This window comes from Theropithecus gelada, chromosome 6 (genome assembly GCF_003255815.1).
Source record: "Theropithecus gelada isolate Dixy chromosome 6, Tgel_1.0, whole genome shotgun sequence".
NCBI classification, from domain to species: domain Eukaryota; kingdom Metazoa; phylum Chordata; class Mammalia; order Primates; family Cercopithecidae; genus Theropithecus; species Theropithecus gelada.
The window spans coordinates 32497589-32512247 of record NC_037673.1 but is presented as its reverse complement, the minus strand read 5'-3'; the positions used below and the strand labels follow the sequence as shown (position 1 = coordinate 32512247).

General features: G+C 44.2%; 1 protein-coding gene across 6 annotated transcripts in view; it reads right to left on the bottom strand.

The window, feature by feature from the left end:
- SUB1 (SUB1 homolog, transcriptional regulator) overlaps nucleotides 1-14659 on the bottom strand; it is a 68291-nt gene that overhangs the window by 18304 nt on the left and 35328 nt on the right. Inside the window, exons 1-2 of one of the 6 annotated variants that reach the window (XM_025386884.1) lie at nucleotides 987-1005; nucleotides 731-736 (exon numbers count right to left, since the gene is read on the bottom strand). The exons of 1 other annotated variant lie outside the window; for it this stretch is intronic. The gene's annotated coding sequence lies outside the window, so the exon portion shown is untranslated. Of the gene's footprint in view, nucleotides 1-730; nucleotides 737-975; nucleotides 1107-14659 lie in introns of those variants that run through there. 4 more of the 6 variants (XM_025386880.1, XM_025386885.1, XM_025386886.1 and 1 more) reach the window with 4 other exon arrangements.

The window sequence follows — 14659 nt, the reverse complement described above, 5'->3', positions numbered from 1 at the left end:
TTCAAAGAACCACCTGGTATTCAACCCAAAGAAGTCCACTGGAAAAGAAAGGTAACGGTAACTAAAGCCAGCCTCTCAACTTTTAACAAATATATTTTTACCTGTTCCAATGTGGGGGTGAGGGGAAAAGCAGCTTGTAATTCAAGTAACTGATACTGAAACCGCTATTGTAGAATTTATACAAAACGCAACTTTAAAAAGAGAAACGGAATCTTTCAGCCTTTGCTGACTGAGAGGAAGATCAGAAAAACCGAGGTGAAAATGAACCAGGACTGAAGGGCACACGACTTCGGCATAACAGGAAGGTGACAAACACAAGACCTGGGAACGGGTCGCAAGGACCCAGCAAGCTGCTAGAACCCCGTGGCTAGCAGCCCCTCGGGCGAGGGTAGACAGGTTGGTCGGAGGGGGCGTGGGAGGCGGCGAAGTGCGGAGAACACGGCGTGGGAAGGGGCGGGACTTGCACCAAGCGCCATTTTCTTCTCTCGAAGGGTTCCCTCCCCCAGCACATCAGCCGTTCTCCCACCGCTCCACCGCCCCCTCCCGCCCGCATCCGCTCTCCCAGTATCCAGACCACCTCGCTCAGGGCGAGGGCCGGGGGAAGAGTATATAACTGCACGCGCCCCACCTAGGCCAGCCGCCGCCGCATTGTCCCTAGAGGGACCGCGACCCCTCCCCGCGGCTCCTTGCCCCCGGCCGGCCTCAATCTGCCGCCCAGGGCCGCAGCGACCGTCGCCTGGGCTCGGCTCCCCGGGGACGGGAGTCTAGCGCGGAAGGGCCCAAAGCGCGTCAGGCGCGGAGTCAGGAACCGAGCAGGGGGCCTGGGGACGCCGAAGAGGGGAAAGGGGAGGTAAGGCAGAGCCGCCATTTCCCGCGGCCGTTACCGGCGAGAGGAGTGGAGGGCCAAAGGCAGCTCACGGCCCGGCTGGGACGGTGGGGGGCCCCCGAGGAGTAGGGGTAGGGGATCCCGCGCACTCACGCTTCACTCGGCTCTAGCAGTCGAACACCCTCTTGCTCGTTCGCTCGCGACTGACAGAGAACCGGAAGTGACGGCAGCCAGGAGACGCCGGCCCCGCCCCGCTGGGGCTGCGGTCACGTGATGGGGCGTGGCCTCCCCACCGAAACCAACACTTAAACCCTTTCCAGGGCCTTAAAGGGACGGCGTCTTTCCCAGATGGGTGACGAGAAAGTCAGATATTGGAAGATTACATCTGACCCTTGAGAGAATGAAAGAGCTAATATCCTTCCTGTAGGAGATAGCTTTTAAAAAAAGGAAAAGAAAACGCCAATAAAACATGAGTTACTAGCGCCATGCTTTACACTTGTTCAATAAATGTTTATTCTAATGAAGCAAAGGGGCCATAATGAAAAAGATCGATACTCTGTCCCATTTTCCCAGAAATGGCCTTCTTCCTACACCACTGCACCCACCTCAATACATGACTCTGCCTCCTAAAATCCAAAGGAAGGAAGCTAAAGTCACAGCGTCTAATTCCAGAAAGTGCAAGAAATCTTTGGAGTACTCCTTATTCCTGTATTGAAATCTTGGAGATATAAGGGAGTTCACAGAAGGCAAGAGAAATTCATATACAAGCAGCAATATAGCTAAAAGATTATTTGAATATGTGTTTGAATGAATGCCTCCTACAGCTAAGAATCAATATAAAGGCATATCTGTTAACAAAGATCTATCAAGCACCCACTATGTGTCAGACACTGCATGAGGCAATTTACATTACTCATCCTAAAAAGCACGTTCCAAAGCAGGAATGACTACTCTCTCCATTTTATAGACGAGGAAACCAAGGTTAACGCCCTATGGAGAGGATATTTCCTGTTATAGCTGAAGCGTGAATTGGCCTTATGTTCCCTGCCTCCAGACCCTATTTTCCTACCTCAGGTAGAGGAATGGTATGAGATTGTACAAAGTAGAGGATGGAATCCTGTTGAAACTCAGAATTGCACATCCATCGGAGATGCAACAGAGGCTGAGGAAGGGCAGTGGGTTGCAGAAAGGGAGGAGTGTTTGAATCTACATATGGAGCAATTAGACCTATGGTTCCCACCCATTCCACCCTTATAGGAGAAGAGTTATATATTGCCTGGAAACATTAAAGCTGGGGGCAGAATGTGTAATGAGGTTGAGACGCAAAGAATACAGCGGATGGAATCAAAGTCTGAACACTAAACGTGAACGCATCCCCCACACGTGCCTTTCTAGAATTATTTGACTTTTAAAGGATTAAATGCAGACAAAAATACAAATTAATTCCTTAGTTTGTTCTGAAACTCTTGATCATAATGAAATCAAAGCAGCCATGAAAATAAACACTGACGTCGCGGTGGCTCACGCCTGTAATCCCAGCACTTTGAGAGGCCGAGGCAGGTGGATCACCTGAGGTCAGGAGTTCAAAACCAGCCTGACCAATATGGTGAAACCCGGTCTCTACTGAAAATACAAAAATTAGGTGGGCGTGGTGGCATGTGCCCGGCTACTCAGGAGGATAAGACGGGAGAATCATATGAACCTGGAAAGTGGAGGTTGCAATGAGCCGAGATTGTACCACTGCACTCCAGCCTGGGTGACAGAGTGAGACTCCGTCTCAAAAAAAAAAAAAAGAAGAAGAAGAAGAAGAAAAGAAAAAGAAAAAAGAAAAAAAACGTTGACATTATACACTGTCATGGGACACTGCGCAGCTCCACACCTACCTAAAGAAATGCTTAATATTCAAGGTAAACCACGTGCACTTAAACTAATATGGCATCCCCTGCATCTGCAACCCTTCCTGCTTTAACAAGTTTTCATTCAGTTTCTGTGTCACTGAGGGAACTGGGCAGTGTGCCTGCTGTAGGTTTGGGTTTCGGTTCTCTAAGCGTCGGAGGTGGAGAGCTGTTAAGGAGGTATGCATTTTTAGAAGTAGGGAGACCTGAAGCTTTGCATGCAAATTTGTTGGCTCAATTTTCCTGGGTGTGGTACTTTGTAAAACTAATCAAAAATCCTTGATCCTAAGCGTTGCCCGTTTTTAAAAGGTAAACATAACTCAAGAAAATAAACAAAAATAATTTTTTACATAGGTGAAAGAGGAAGGAAATTTTTTTATTTTAAACAAAATAGAGACTGGGCATGGTGGTTCACACCTGTAATCCCAACACTTTGGGAGGCTGAGGCGGGTGGATCACCTGAGGTTAGGAGTTTGAGACAGCCTGCCAACCTGATGAAACCCTGTCTCTACTAAAAATACAAAACATTAGCCAGGTATGGTGGCAGGCACTTGTAATGTGAGATACTTGGGAGGCTGAGGCAAGGAGAATTGCTTGAACCCAGGAGGCAGAGGTTGCAGTGAGCCTAGGCTGCACTGAGCCTAGATCGTACCCATTGCACTCCAGCCTGGGCAACAAGAGCGAAACTCCATCTCAAAAAAAAAAATAGGACAGCAGTTGCTTTCAAATAATAGAATGGGAAGGAAGTGTAATTCACATGCATTTGTACATTGTGGGGTGGGGAATAGCTCCTTTTATAGGCAGATTCCTAGAGGGCATCTTTAAAAGTGAAATAACTCCCACTTTCTACTCCAAGCCTTGGTCTGGAAGAAGAGGGTGGCACAAAAAGGAATGTGCTGAATTTGGAGAATCTGTAGGTGTCCCAGAAAGGGAGGTAGATTGGGAAGTAGGGCTGAGAAGGGAACTAGCTCACAAACTGTGAAAGGGACAGAGCTTGAGGAGGAGACTGCCAGGAAGAAATTCCTGGAGGCCTGGAGTATCGCGCCGGACTGTTAATGCAGTCCCTCCAAGGCCTTATGCTGTCGACACCCTCCGTTACTCACTTCTCTCAAAGCTTCAGAAAAAGGCTTATTCAAGTATCAGGATATTATTTTGACATCTTACCCAATGTGGCTCTTGTTACTAGCACTTCCTGCTTTCTGACTTTTACCCTTTCCCCATCATTTGACTAGAAGAAGGATGTTAGACCAGAACACACAGACCAGATTCTTGGCTTTTGACTTTTTTAAACTATAAGGATTCCAGGCATAAACTATAGATTTAAGATAATATGCTATTAAAGTTTTTTCTGGCTGGGTGCTGTGGCCCCTGCCTGTAATCCCAGCAATTTGGGTGGCCGAGGTGGGCGGATCACTGGAGCCCAGATGGATCACTGGAGACCAGCCTGGACAACATAGTGAGACCCTGTCTCTACAAAAAATACTAAAAAATGGGCCGGGCATGGCGGCTCACGCCTGTAATCCCAGCACTTTGGGAGGCCAAGGTGGGTGGATCACGAGGTCAGGAGATTGAGACCATCCTGGCCAACATCGTGAAACCCCGTCTCTACTAAAAATACAAAAATTAGCTGGGCATGATGGTGCGCGGCTGTAGTCCCAGCTAATCAGGAGGCTGAGGCAGGAGAATCGCTTGAACTCAGGAGACGGAGGTTGTAGTGAGCCAAGATCATGCCACTGCACTCCAGCCTGGTGACAGAGAGAGACTCCATCTCAAAAAAAAAATAAAATAAAATAACTGGGTGTAGTGGTATGCTCCTGTGGCCTCAGCTACTTAGGAGGCTGAGGCAGGAGGATCACTTGAGCCTGGGAGGTCGAGGCTGCAGTGAGCCGTGAGTGCGCCACTGCATTCATTCCAGCCTAGGTGACAGCCTGCGTGTTTTTGTCTCAAAAGCAAACAAACAAAAACAGTTCCTTTTAGCCCACCCCACTAGCCTGTAGAGATTATTGCTACTGTGAAAGGGAAGGGTCAGAAGAGAAAGGAGATGAGGCCCCTCTTCAGTGTCTGAGGAGTAGAGAAGTAGTTCTGCTCTCTGTCCCCCTACCAGCCCTGGGGAAGGAAGGAAGCATCAAATCCCCAGAGGGCTTGGGGATCTGAGAGAGCAAAGCAAACTAATGCCTTGCTTTCCAGGTGGCCAAGCTCTCCGAGGTCCTCTGCAACCCAAGCGCCCCTCCCTCCACCACAGAGTTGGGGTAGAGATGTCTGTGTGGTGTATCAGGATGGCAGACCTCAGGCAGCCTCATCGAGTTCAGAGTTGCCCCCAGGGTACTGCAGGACTCAGTGGAATGTCTTTCTCTTTGGCCAAGAGTGGCACAGATGTGTCACTGACAGCCAGCAGACCTGGGGGGGCCTTGCAGTGAGGAAGAGGAAATCTCACCACCCTTGACTTGCATAGAGTGGTGTAACAAAGGACATCTCAACAAATACCAGTGTGAAGATGTGAGAAGGACCAAGAATCAGACAAGATGAACTCTTAAGCAAAGGCCAATGATAAGGTTTCCATCTGTGTCCCTGCCCAAATCTCATGTCGAATTGTAATCCCCAATGTTGGAGGAGGGGCCTGGTGGGAGGTGATTGGATCCTCAGGGCAGATATCTCCCCCTTGATGTTCTCATGATAGTAAGTGAATTCTTACGAGATCTGGTTGTTTAAAAGTGCATAGCACTTGCCAGGCGCAGTGGCACATGCCTGTAATCCCAACACTTTGGGAGGCCAAGGAGGGTGCATCACAAGGTCAGGAGATAGAGACCATCCTTGCCAACATGGTGAAACCCCGTCTCTATTAAAAATACAAAAATTAGCTGGGCATGGTGGTGCATGTCTATAATCCCAGCTACTTGGAAGGCTAAGGCAAGAGAATCACTTGAACCACGGAGTTGGAGGTTGCAGTAAGCTGAGATTGTGCCACTGCACTCCAACCTGGCGACAGAGCAAGACTCCATCTAAAAAAATAAAGAAGTGTGTAGCTCCTCCCCCTTCTCTCTCTACCTCCTACTCTAGCCGTGTAGGACGTGCCTGCTTCCCCTTCACCTTCAACCATGATTGTAAGCTTCCTGAGGCCTCCCCATCCATGCTTCCTGCACAGCCTGTGGGACCATGAGCTAATTAAACCTCTTTTCTTTATAAATTATCCAGTCTCAGGTAAGTCTTTATAGCAATGCAAGAACAGACTAATGCGGCTGTCATGGACAGATGGGGAAAATAGGCCAAACTCTACCACCACCCTTGGTGCTCTGACACCATGTAGTCCTCCCCACCTCTGTCAGAATTTAGGAGAGAAAGGGGGAAAGGGAGAAATTATGAGTTTGACCTGAAATTGGCTAAGATTAAGCTTTTATCACTAGGTGAAATGGTGATCATTAAACACAATATAAGAAGATCAAGAAAGTCACATTTCCTGAGAGCCTGAGTTTGTAGCACAAGAGACATACCAGTAACATACAAAGAAAAGGAAACAAGAAAGAAAGGGAGAGGAAAAGGGTTATGTGCCAGGGATGTGGTGGGCATATAGGGAGGTCAGCCGCCTCTGGTTTAACATCCAGGCTAAAGCAGGAAAGCAGATCACAGCATGAATGACCAGGAGACCATAACTTCTTCCAGGATATTTTGGGAAAACTTAAGGAGAATTCTGGAGGTCCTATGGCATATGGAATGGTAGCACCAACCATTCAATTTGGGTATTAAAGGAGATGGTGGCTCTGGATGTCTAGAGGTTTTAGGAACACCTAGGATGGGGCCATGTGGATCATACATGCAAAAGAGGAAACAAATAAAACAAAAACCTGGGCATCCTCCAGTTTAGTGATTCTGAAGAACTGGGAAGGGAGACAGTACCAGGTAAGGATTGTACCAGGTAAAGACTGTACCAGGACAGTACCAGGTAAAGTTATGGATTGAATGCTTGTTTGTTCCCCCAGATTCATATGTTGAACCCTTGATCCCGGTGGAATGGTATTAGAGGTGGGGACTTTGGGGCATACTTAGTCATGAGGGTGGAACCCTCATAAATGAATTCATGCTCTTATGAGAGGAGACAAGAGAGAGCCTAATTCTCTCTCTGTTCTTTGCCATGTAAGGATACAACAAGAAGACAGGCATCTGCAAACCAGCAAGTGGACCCTCACCGGATATGCAGGCACCTTGATCTTGGACTTCTCAGCCTCCACAATTGAATAAAATAAGTGTTTGTTGTTTAAGCCACCCAGTCTACGGTATTTGTATTACAGCAGACTAAGACAGGGGCAATATACACTCTTCCCAAGAGGAGACACAGGGAGCACCTACTCTTTGTAGGGTGTGAGTTATATCCATCAGATGCAGTGATGTGAGAAAAAGTTAAGGCAAAAAAAGCCTTGTGGGTGGGGCTTGGTGGCTCATGCCTGTAATCCCATCACTTTGGGAGGCTGAGGCAGGTGGATCCCTTGAGGCCAGAAGTTCAAGACCAGCCTGGCCAACATGGCAAAACCCCATCTCTACCAAAAAATACAAAAATTAGCTGAGCATGGTGGCACATGCCTGTAATCCCAGCTACTTGGGAGGCTGAGACAGGAGAATCCCCTGAACCCAGGAGGGTGAAGTTGCAGTGAGCTGAGATCGCACCACTGCACTCCAGCCTGGGTGACAGAGCAAGACTCTGTCAAAAAAACAAAAGGCTTGCTTCACAGGCTTTGAAAAAGCTGGGAAAAATAATTTACTTTCTCCCTTTCCTGCCTTGCTAAACCCTGGAGTGTTAAGCCTAGATACAGACAGGAAGAAACCAGCAACTGTGTTCACCTGGTGTTATGTAGGCTTGGCTTCAATGAGACATAATCCCAGATCAGAAAGCCAACAACGGCAGTCAAAAACAAAGAGAGCAAAATTCCTCTGTCAGCAGTTACAGTGGTAATTCTGGTCATCTGGAGACCAAAGTGGACAATCTGATATGGACGAGAGGAGAAAAGGAAGGACTGAACTTGCTCCCCATAGCAGCGCTATGACCCATGCGCTAAAATTTTCTTCTACCAAACAAGTTGCTACAGACCCTTGTATTTTATCTACTGTCAAAAATTAACTTTCATAGTACAACATTTAAAAAGCTGAGAATACGTAATTCCAAAAGTTTAATACTCCTTATTACTCAAGTAATTATAAATAAACATGAATTATATGAATTAGGTGTAAACTCATATGCAATGAGTAACAGCAATATATTTAAGGAAGCTATTTAATTACAAACTGCTAAGCATTTCTCCCCTAGGGTGACTTTTCTGAACTCAGTACTAGAGCTATTCTTAGATCCAACTTTCGTTAGAAATGCAGTGTCACCGTTTATAGAAGAATGCATTTTGTAATAGCAAATATACGTACACAATTTTTAGTAGGTGAATAGCACAACTCCTCTTGCTAGCTATACCTGACTTATTTAATGTGCTATAAAATAGTGTAATTACTTTCTAGTAAATATGCTGCAACTTATATTCAAATGAGTGTTTTCTCCTTCAAAAATCATCTTCTTGGAGGCTGCAAAATCATTGTAATGATTCTGACATTGGTCAAAGTTAACTTTTAGAATTCCTCTTTGAAAATGGCTGTCAGAGCTGAGGCATAGTCTTTTATAGGCTCCCAGCAACAAGAAATCTTTAGCTTTTGCAGTCAATTTCTATTTGTGAAGAGCAAAAAAGTTTCTAAGTTCCATGATCAGTAATATGAGTAATTAAGAAATTTATAAAAATGATATAATTTTATGGATTACTAATTGACCCTGGTAACAATTCCAAAAAAGAAAAATGTTGAGTGCAAATGTGGGATCACTGTTTGAACAAATATGTAATGTCCCAAGAAGACTACTATGGAGGATAGTTCATTTACGTGTTCTGGTTTCACATGTTATGTGTTACGTGTTACAAAGATAGTCTATTTAAGTCTTAAATTTTCTGGAGTGCTCAATACTTAACATGCATACTATGTTGCTATGCTTGTGATAGTCAATAAAAAAAATTTGAAAAATCCAATCCAAGTATCCCCCTCTTAGCTGGGGCCCAGCACTAGGCTGACTGGTTGACCATCACACCCCTCGCAGGAAGCATAGTATGAGATGTATCAGCCAATGGGTTAGGTATAGTGACGGAATAGACAATCAAATACCATCATGGTCTCGACTGAAACAAGAACTTGATCTGCCAACAGCCCTGCTTAGCCAGAAATCACAGTAGAAAGTGATACCTGCATTGAGAAACCCAAATTATTTAATTGGGCAATACCTTCAGAGTACTACAGTTTATCATAGATATGCAGAATGTTCACCTCTGAACTGTCAGAGAAACCAGCAGCGCAGGGTCAAGATTACAATGCTACTCAATGACGTCCTGAACTTTTCATACCACTGGTACTTCACAGTGATCTTTTCACATCATTGTGTCTTCAGTTAATGTATTTGCTGTTTGAAAGATCAGCTTATTGCTTTCAGTTTCAAAATTTTAACTATGATTAACAAACCAAGACAGGTGTATTGATTCTGGTCTCTCAGTTTTTTAAAAGGTCTACTTTTTAGTAACCCCTTATATGGACATTCTTGTTCCTCAGTGACTTCTGCTAGATTGTCAAGCCCTAGACTTCAATAGTTAAATAGTGTATTGTTTCATGGCACAACCTAGGACATAGTTGACTTTGTATCACTGAACAGGACAATACTGAAAATGAAAACTCATGCAGAAATATATCCGACTAAGTCCGTCTGGGACATAGCATCCAACAAGAAAAACTGGGATCTACACACAGAAGAAAGTAGCAAGGTAAATAAATCAGTAAATAATTTATCTCCAATGGGTTTTTAATTTATTTGCTAAAAGAACTTCAACTGTTATAATTGTTAAGCAAATTCCTCAACAATTCTCCTTTCTTGTGCCCTGCTGGTTTAGTTTTCTGTTCTTTCTCGTTTTAGCCCTTGCTCTAAATTGGGCTTTAAAGAAACTTCTAAAGACATCTACCACATTAGATTCTGCTGAAATATATTATCAGATTACTAATTTATTTTCTCTAAAGACCTGGAGCCTTTTTTTTCCAATGAGGTATTTCCTCTATGAATTCGAACTGCTCTTCTGGAAGATATTTTTCTTTTTTCTCTCTTCTATTTTTTGTTTTGTTTGCTTTGGTTTGGTTGCTTGGTTGGTTGGTGGTTTTTTGTTTTGTTTTGTTTATCTCTTTTAGACTGAGTCTTTCTCTGTCGCCCATGCTAGAGTGCATGCAGCAGTGTGATCTTGGCTCACTGCAACCTCTACCTCCCAGTTCAAGTGATTCTCCTGCCTCAGCCTCCCAAGTACGTGGGATTACAGGCACCTGCTACCACGCCTGGCTAATTTTTTTTTTTTTTTTTGTATTTTTAGTAGAGATGGGGTTTCACCACATTGGCCAGGCTGGTCTCGAATTCCTGACCCCAGGTGATCAGCCCCGCTTGGCCTCCCAAAGTGCTAGGATTACAGGCGTGAGCCACTGCGCCTGGCCATTTTTTGTTTGTTTGTTTTCTTATTTACCAGGTATGCTGTTAAATAGGATAGTTTTCTAATAAAACTTGCCCATTTTAAACAATCTATACAAATTCACAATTCTTTAGGTCATTTATGTAATTTTTATTAATTCTTCAGTATTCTGACCAGGAGCTCACCTATAAAGCCAAATGAGAAGCCTTGATTCAATAGTGTAAATGTCTTTGTGTCAATTCCACATAGAAAGCAGAGATTTTGTCCTCATAACTTGTTATCAAGGAGTTGCTGCTAAATCCAAGCAGAACCCTAGATATGCAGAAAGGATGCTGCTATCCATGGTGGTTTAAGGAGAAAGCATGTAGAACTAGTAAAGTATATCAAAAGTGATTCTCCAAGAGGGACTGGGAGAGTCTTGCCTCGTGAAGAGACACTTAGAGAATGCATAGCCAGAACTCTGGGTCCTCTGGTGAGAAGTCCACTGGGCATTAACACTTCTGATTTAGAAAATCAATCAACTGCCAAACTTATTGAATATCTACTATGTGCAATCACTGAACTTGACTTTAGGAACAAAGCCATACAAGGGGGAGGTGGCAGCATCTTCAGAGCACCTTGCATATGCCGGGCACTTGTGTGTGTCATCTCAGTGTGTTCACTTTAAGCCCGGGAGAGAGGTATTTTATTCCATGACAGAAAGGAAGAAACGGTACTCAGATTGGTGAAGGGAGTTACCCGAGTTAGTGGGTTGAATTGTAACCCCCCCAAAAAAAAGTCTACCCAAATCCTAACCCCAGTACCTGTGATTGTGACTACATTTGAAAATAAGGTCTTTGCAGATGTAATCACGGTATGATGAAGTCATACTAAATTAGGATGGGCTTCAAATACAATGACTCCTGTCTTTACCACAGAAAGCAGAAGGAAATTTGGATGCATCTTACAAGCTGAGGAACACCAAGGATTGTAGGCAGGTACCAGAAATTAGGCAGAGGCAAGGGAGGGCTCTTCCCTAAAGCTTTCAGGAGGAGCATGGCCCTTCCGTTGCCTTGATTTTCGACTTCTACCATCCAGAACTTTAAGATAATAAATTTCTGTTGATTGATTGATTGATTGATTTTTTGAGACAGAGTCTTGTTCTTGTCGCTCAGGCTGGAGTGCAGTGGCATGATCTCCCCTCACTGCAATCTCCGCCTCCTAGGTTCAAGCAATTCTCCTGTCTCAGCTTCCCGAGTAGCTGGGATTACAGGCATCTGCCACCACACCTGGCTAATTTTTGTATTTTTAGAAGAGACAGGGTTTCACCATGTTGGCCAGGCTGGTCTCAAACTCCTGACCTCAAGTGATCCACCTACCTCGGCCTCCCAAAGTGCTGGAATTACAGGCATGAGCTTCCTCGCCTGGCCAAATTTCTATTGATTTAAACTACGAAGCTTGTGACAATTTATTACAGTCCTAGAACACAAAGACACCAGTGTCACACAGTGGCTAAGTAGCAGTGCTGGAATTTGATCCCAGTTGTTTGCTTTGCAAATACTAAACATAACCCATATACCATGATATCAAGCGGGGATTTTGTTGCCACATGATTTCTGAACTTATTCAAGGCTGTCCTAGACATTATGAGCCAAGAAGAAGTAATAAACTGCCTGAATTCAAGCTAATAGTTACAGATGCCCAAGCTGCATTCTCTCAGAGAATTGATACATGGGGAGCTGCATAGAGGCATGGAAAGGTTGCTAAAGAGCTGGGTCCAGAGACCTACAGTGATATTGACCATAACAGGGCTAGGGCAAGTTATTTTACCTCCCTGGGTCTCAATGTCCTGTTCCCATCAGAGGTCAGGTTAAACATTCCATGGGATCTCAGACAACTGTGTAACCAGTTGGCTGGTCCACCCCAGACCTTTTAAAAAAATTTTTTGGCCTGGCGCAGTGGCTCATGCCTGTAATCCCAGCACTTTGGGAGGCCGAGGTGGGTGGATCACAAGGTCAGGAGTTCGAGACCAGCCTAGCCAACATGGTGAAACCCCATCTCTACTAAAAAAATATAAAAATTAGCCGGGCATGGTGGCATGCGCCTGTAATCCCAGCTACTCGGGAGGCTGAGGCAGGAGAATTGCTTGAACCCAGGAGGCAGAGGTTGCAGTGAGCCGAGATCACACTACTACACTCCAGCCTGGGTGACAGAGCAAGTCTCCGTCTAAAAAAAAAAAAAAAATCAGTAGTTTGTAGTTTTAAGGGTTTAGTAGTTTTTGGCTACACGGATGAATTGTGTAGTGGTGAAGTCTGGGCTTTTAGTGTATCTGTCTTCTGAATAATGTATATTGAACCCAATAGTGAAACATTTTAACTTCTACTTTTCTTTCTTTCTTTGGTCAGTTTTATTTTAATCATTTTTGGGGGTTTTTTTTAATGTTTTGCCATTGGATTAGTTACATTCCCATTTAAATGTTTCTTCTTGCATCTATTCATTTTCAGGCATTAGAAGTTAAAATAATGGAAATAGGGCCAGGAATAGTGGCTCGTGCCTGTAATCCCAGCACTTTGGGAGCTGAGGAGAGTGGATCACTTGAGCCCAGGAGTTTGAGACCAACCTGAGCAACAAAGTGAACCCCCTACCCCCACCTACAAAAAATACAAAAATTAGCCGGGCATGGTGGCATGTGCCTGTAGTCCCAACTACTCAGGAGGCTGAGGTGGGAGGATCACTTGAGCCAAGGAGGTCAGGGCTGCAGTGAGCTATAATTGCTCCACTGGCCAGCCTGGGCAACAGAGTGAGACCCTGTCTCAAAAAAAAAAAAAAAAAAGAAAGAAAGAAAGAAAGAAAGAAAGGGAAAAAAAAGGTAATATATTTCAGCACAGTATTTCTTTCTCCTTCTTGACAGCAGCTCACAGTTTTAATGAAGGACCCAAGCCAGCACAGTGCTCTCATAGCCACAGCAGGTGCAAAAGAGAAATTGGCTGTTTCAAAGATAAAAACAATGAACCGTTCCCAAAATAAACATTAATCTTTTGAAACCATCAACCATGCAGAGTAAAGTAAATACTAAATTGGGTTGTTTTCCAGGATGACTTTTCTTTAAGAATGTAAAATGGCAAAAAATGCACCTGCTTTTACAGCTGTGACTCTGAACAGAATCAAGCAAAGTCCCCCAGTGGCGCATCTAATAGGTACAGAAAGTAGGCATTCTTAGCTGAGAAGAAGAACTGGGCTATTTTCACTTTGACTTGCCCTTCTTTGTGTGTGTTCAAAGGAGTGCTATTTATAAAAGTTCTGAAATCAAAAGATTAGTACAATCGAGTAACTTTCGAGGCACCCTCTTAGACACTGGCTCAGTTTCTTCTCTTTCAGCAACCTGAGCTGCAGTGACTGCCGACAGGGAGAGAAAAAAGGTGATTGCATGTGAGAACATGGAAACTGGAGCTCTTCTTTCCAGCCTCCCTTGTGAATTCTCTCAGAGGTGGAAAGCCCCATGGCATCATATTACAATAACCTCCTTGTGTCATTTTAAATGCATAACCAGGATTGTTATCAGCAATATTATTGTTATTATTATTTTTGTCATTTTATTATTTTGATGTGGGAGAATCTGATTCCCTGGGCATAAATGTGTGTGTGTGTGTGTGTGTGCATACACACACATACATATTAAATGACAAATTAAATGACATACTATCCATTGTTGAATAAACAAGAAATGTTTTGTCAACTCTACAGGAGATGCCAATAAAATCAATAAATACAGAGTGAATTTGAAGAGCAAGGTACTGTGCCAGCCATTTTGAAACAAAAGGGATGATTCATTCAAAAGGTAAAGTAACTGCTAATGGGTATGAGGTTTCTTTTTTCTTTTTTTCCTTTTTTCTTTGTTAAATAGAGACAGAGTCTTGCTATCAGGTATGAGGTTTCCTTTTGTTTATTGTAAGACAGAGTCTTGTTCTGTCACCCAGGCTGGAGTGCAATGGCGTGATCTCGGCTCACTGCAGCCTCTGCCTCCTGGGTTCAAGTGATTCTCCTGCCTCAACCTCCCGAGTAGCTGGGACTACAGGTATGTGCCACCACCACGCCCAGCTGATTTTTTGTATTTTTAGTAGAGATGGCGTTTCAGCATGTTGACCAGGCTGGTCTCAAACTCCTGACCTGAACTCCTGACCTCAAGCAATTCGCCTGCCTTTGCCTCCCAAAGGCATGAGCCACTACGCCCAGCCAGGTATGAGGTTTCTGACTGTGGTGATAAAAATGTTCTGGAATCAGTGATGATGAGTATATAACTGTGAATATACTAAAAATCACTGAATTGTACACTTTAAAAGGGTGAATTTTATGGTGTGTGAATTCCTTTTTTTTTTTTTTTTTTTTGATATGGAGTCTCTGTGTGTTGCCAGGCTAAAGTGCAGTGGTGCAATCTCGGCTCACTGCAG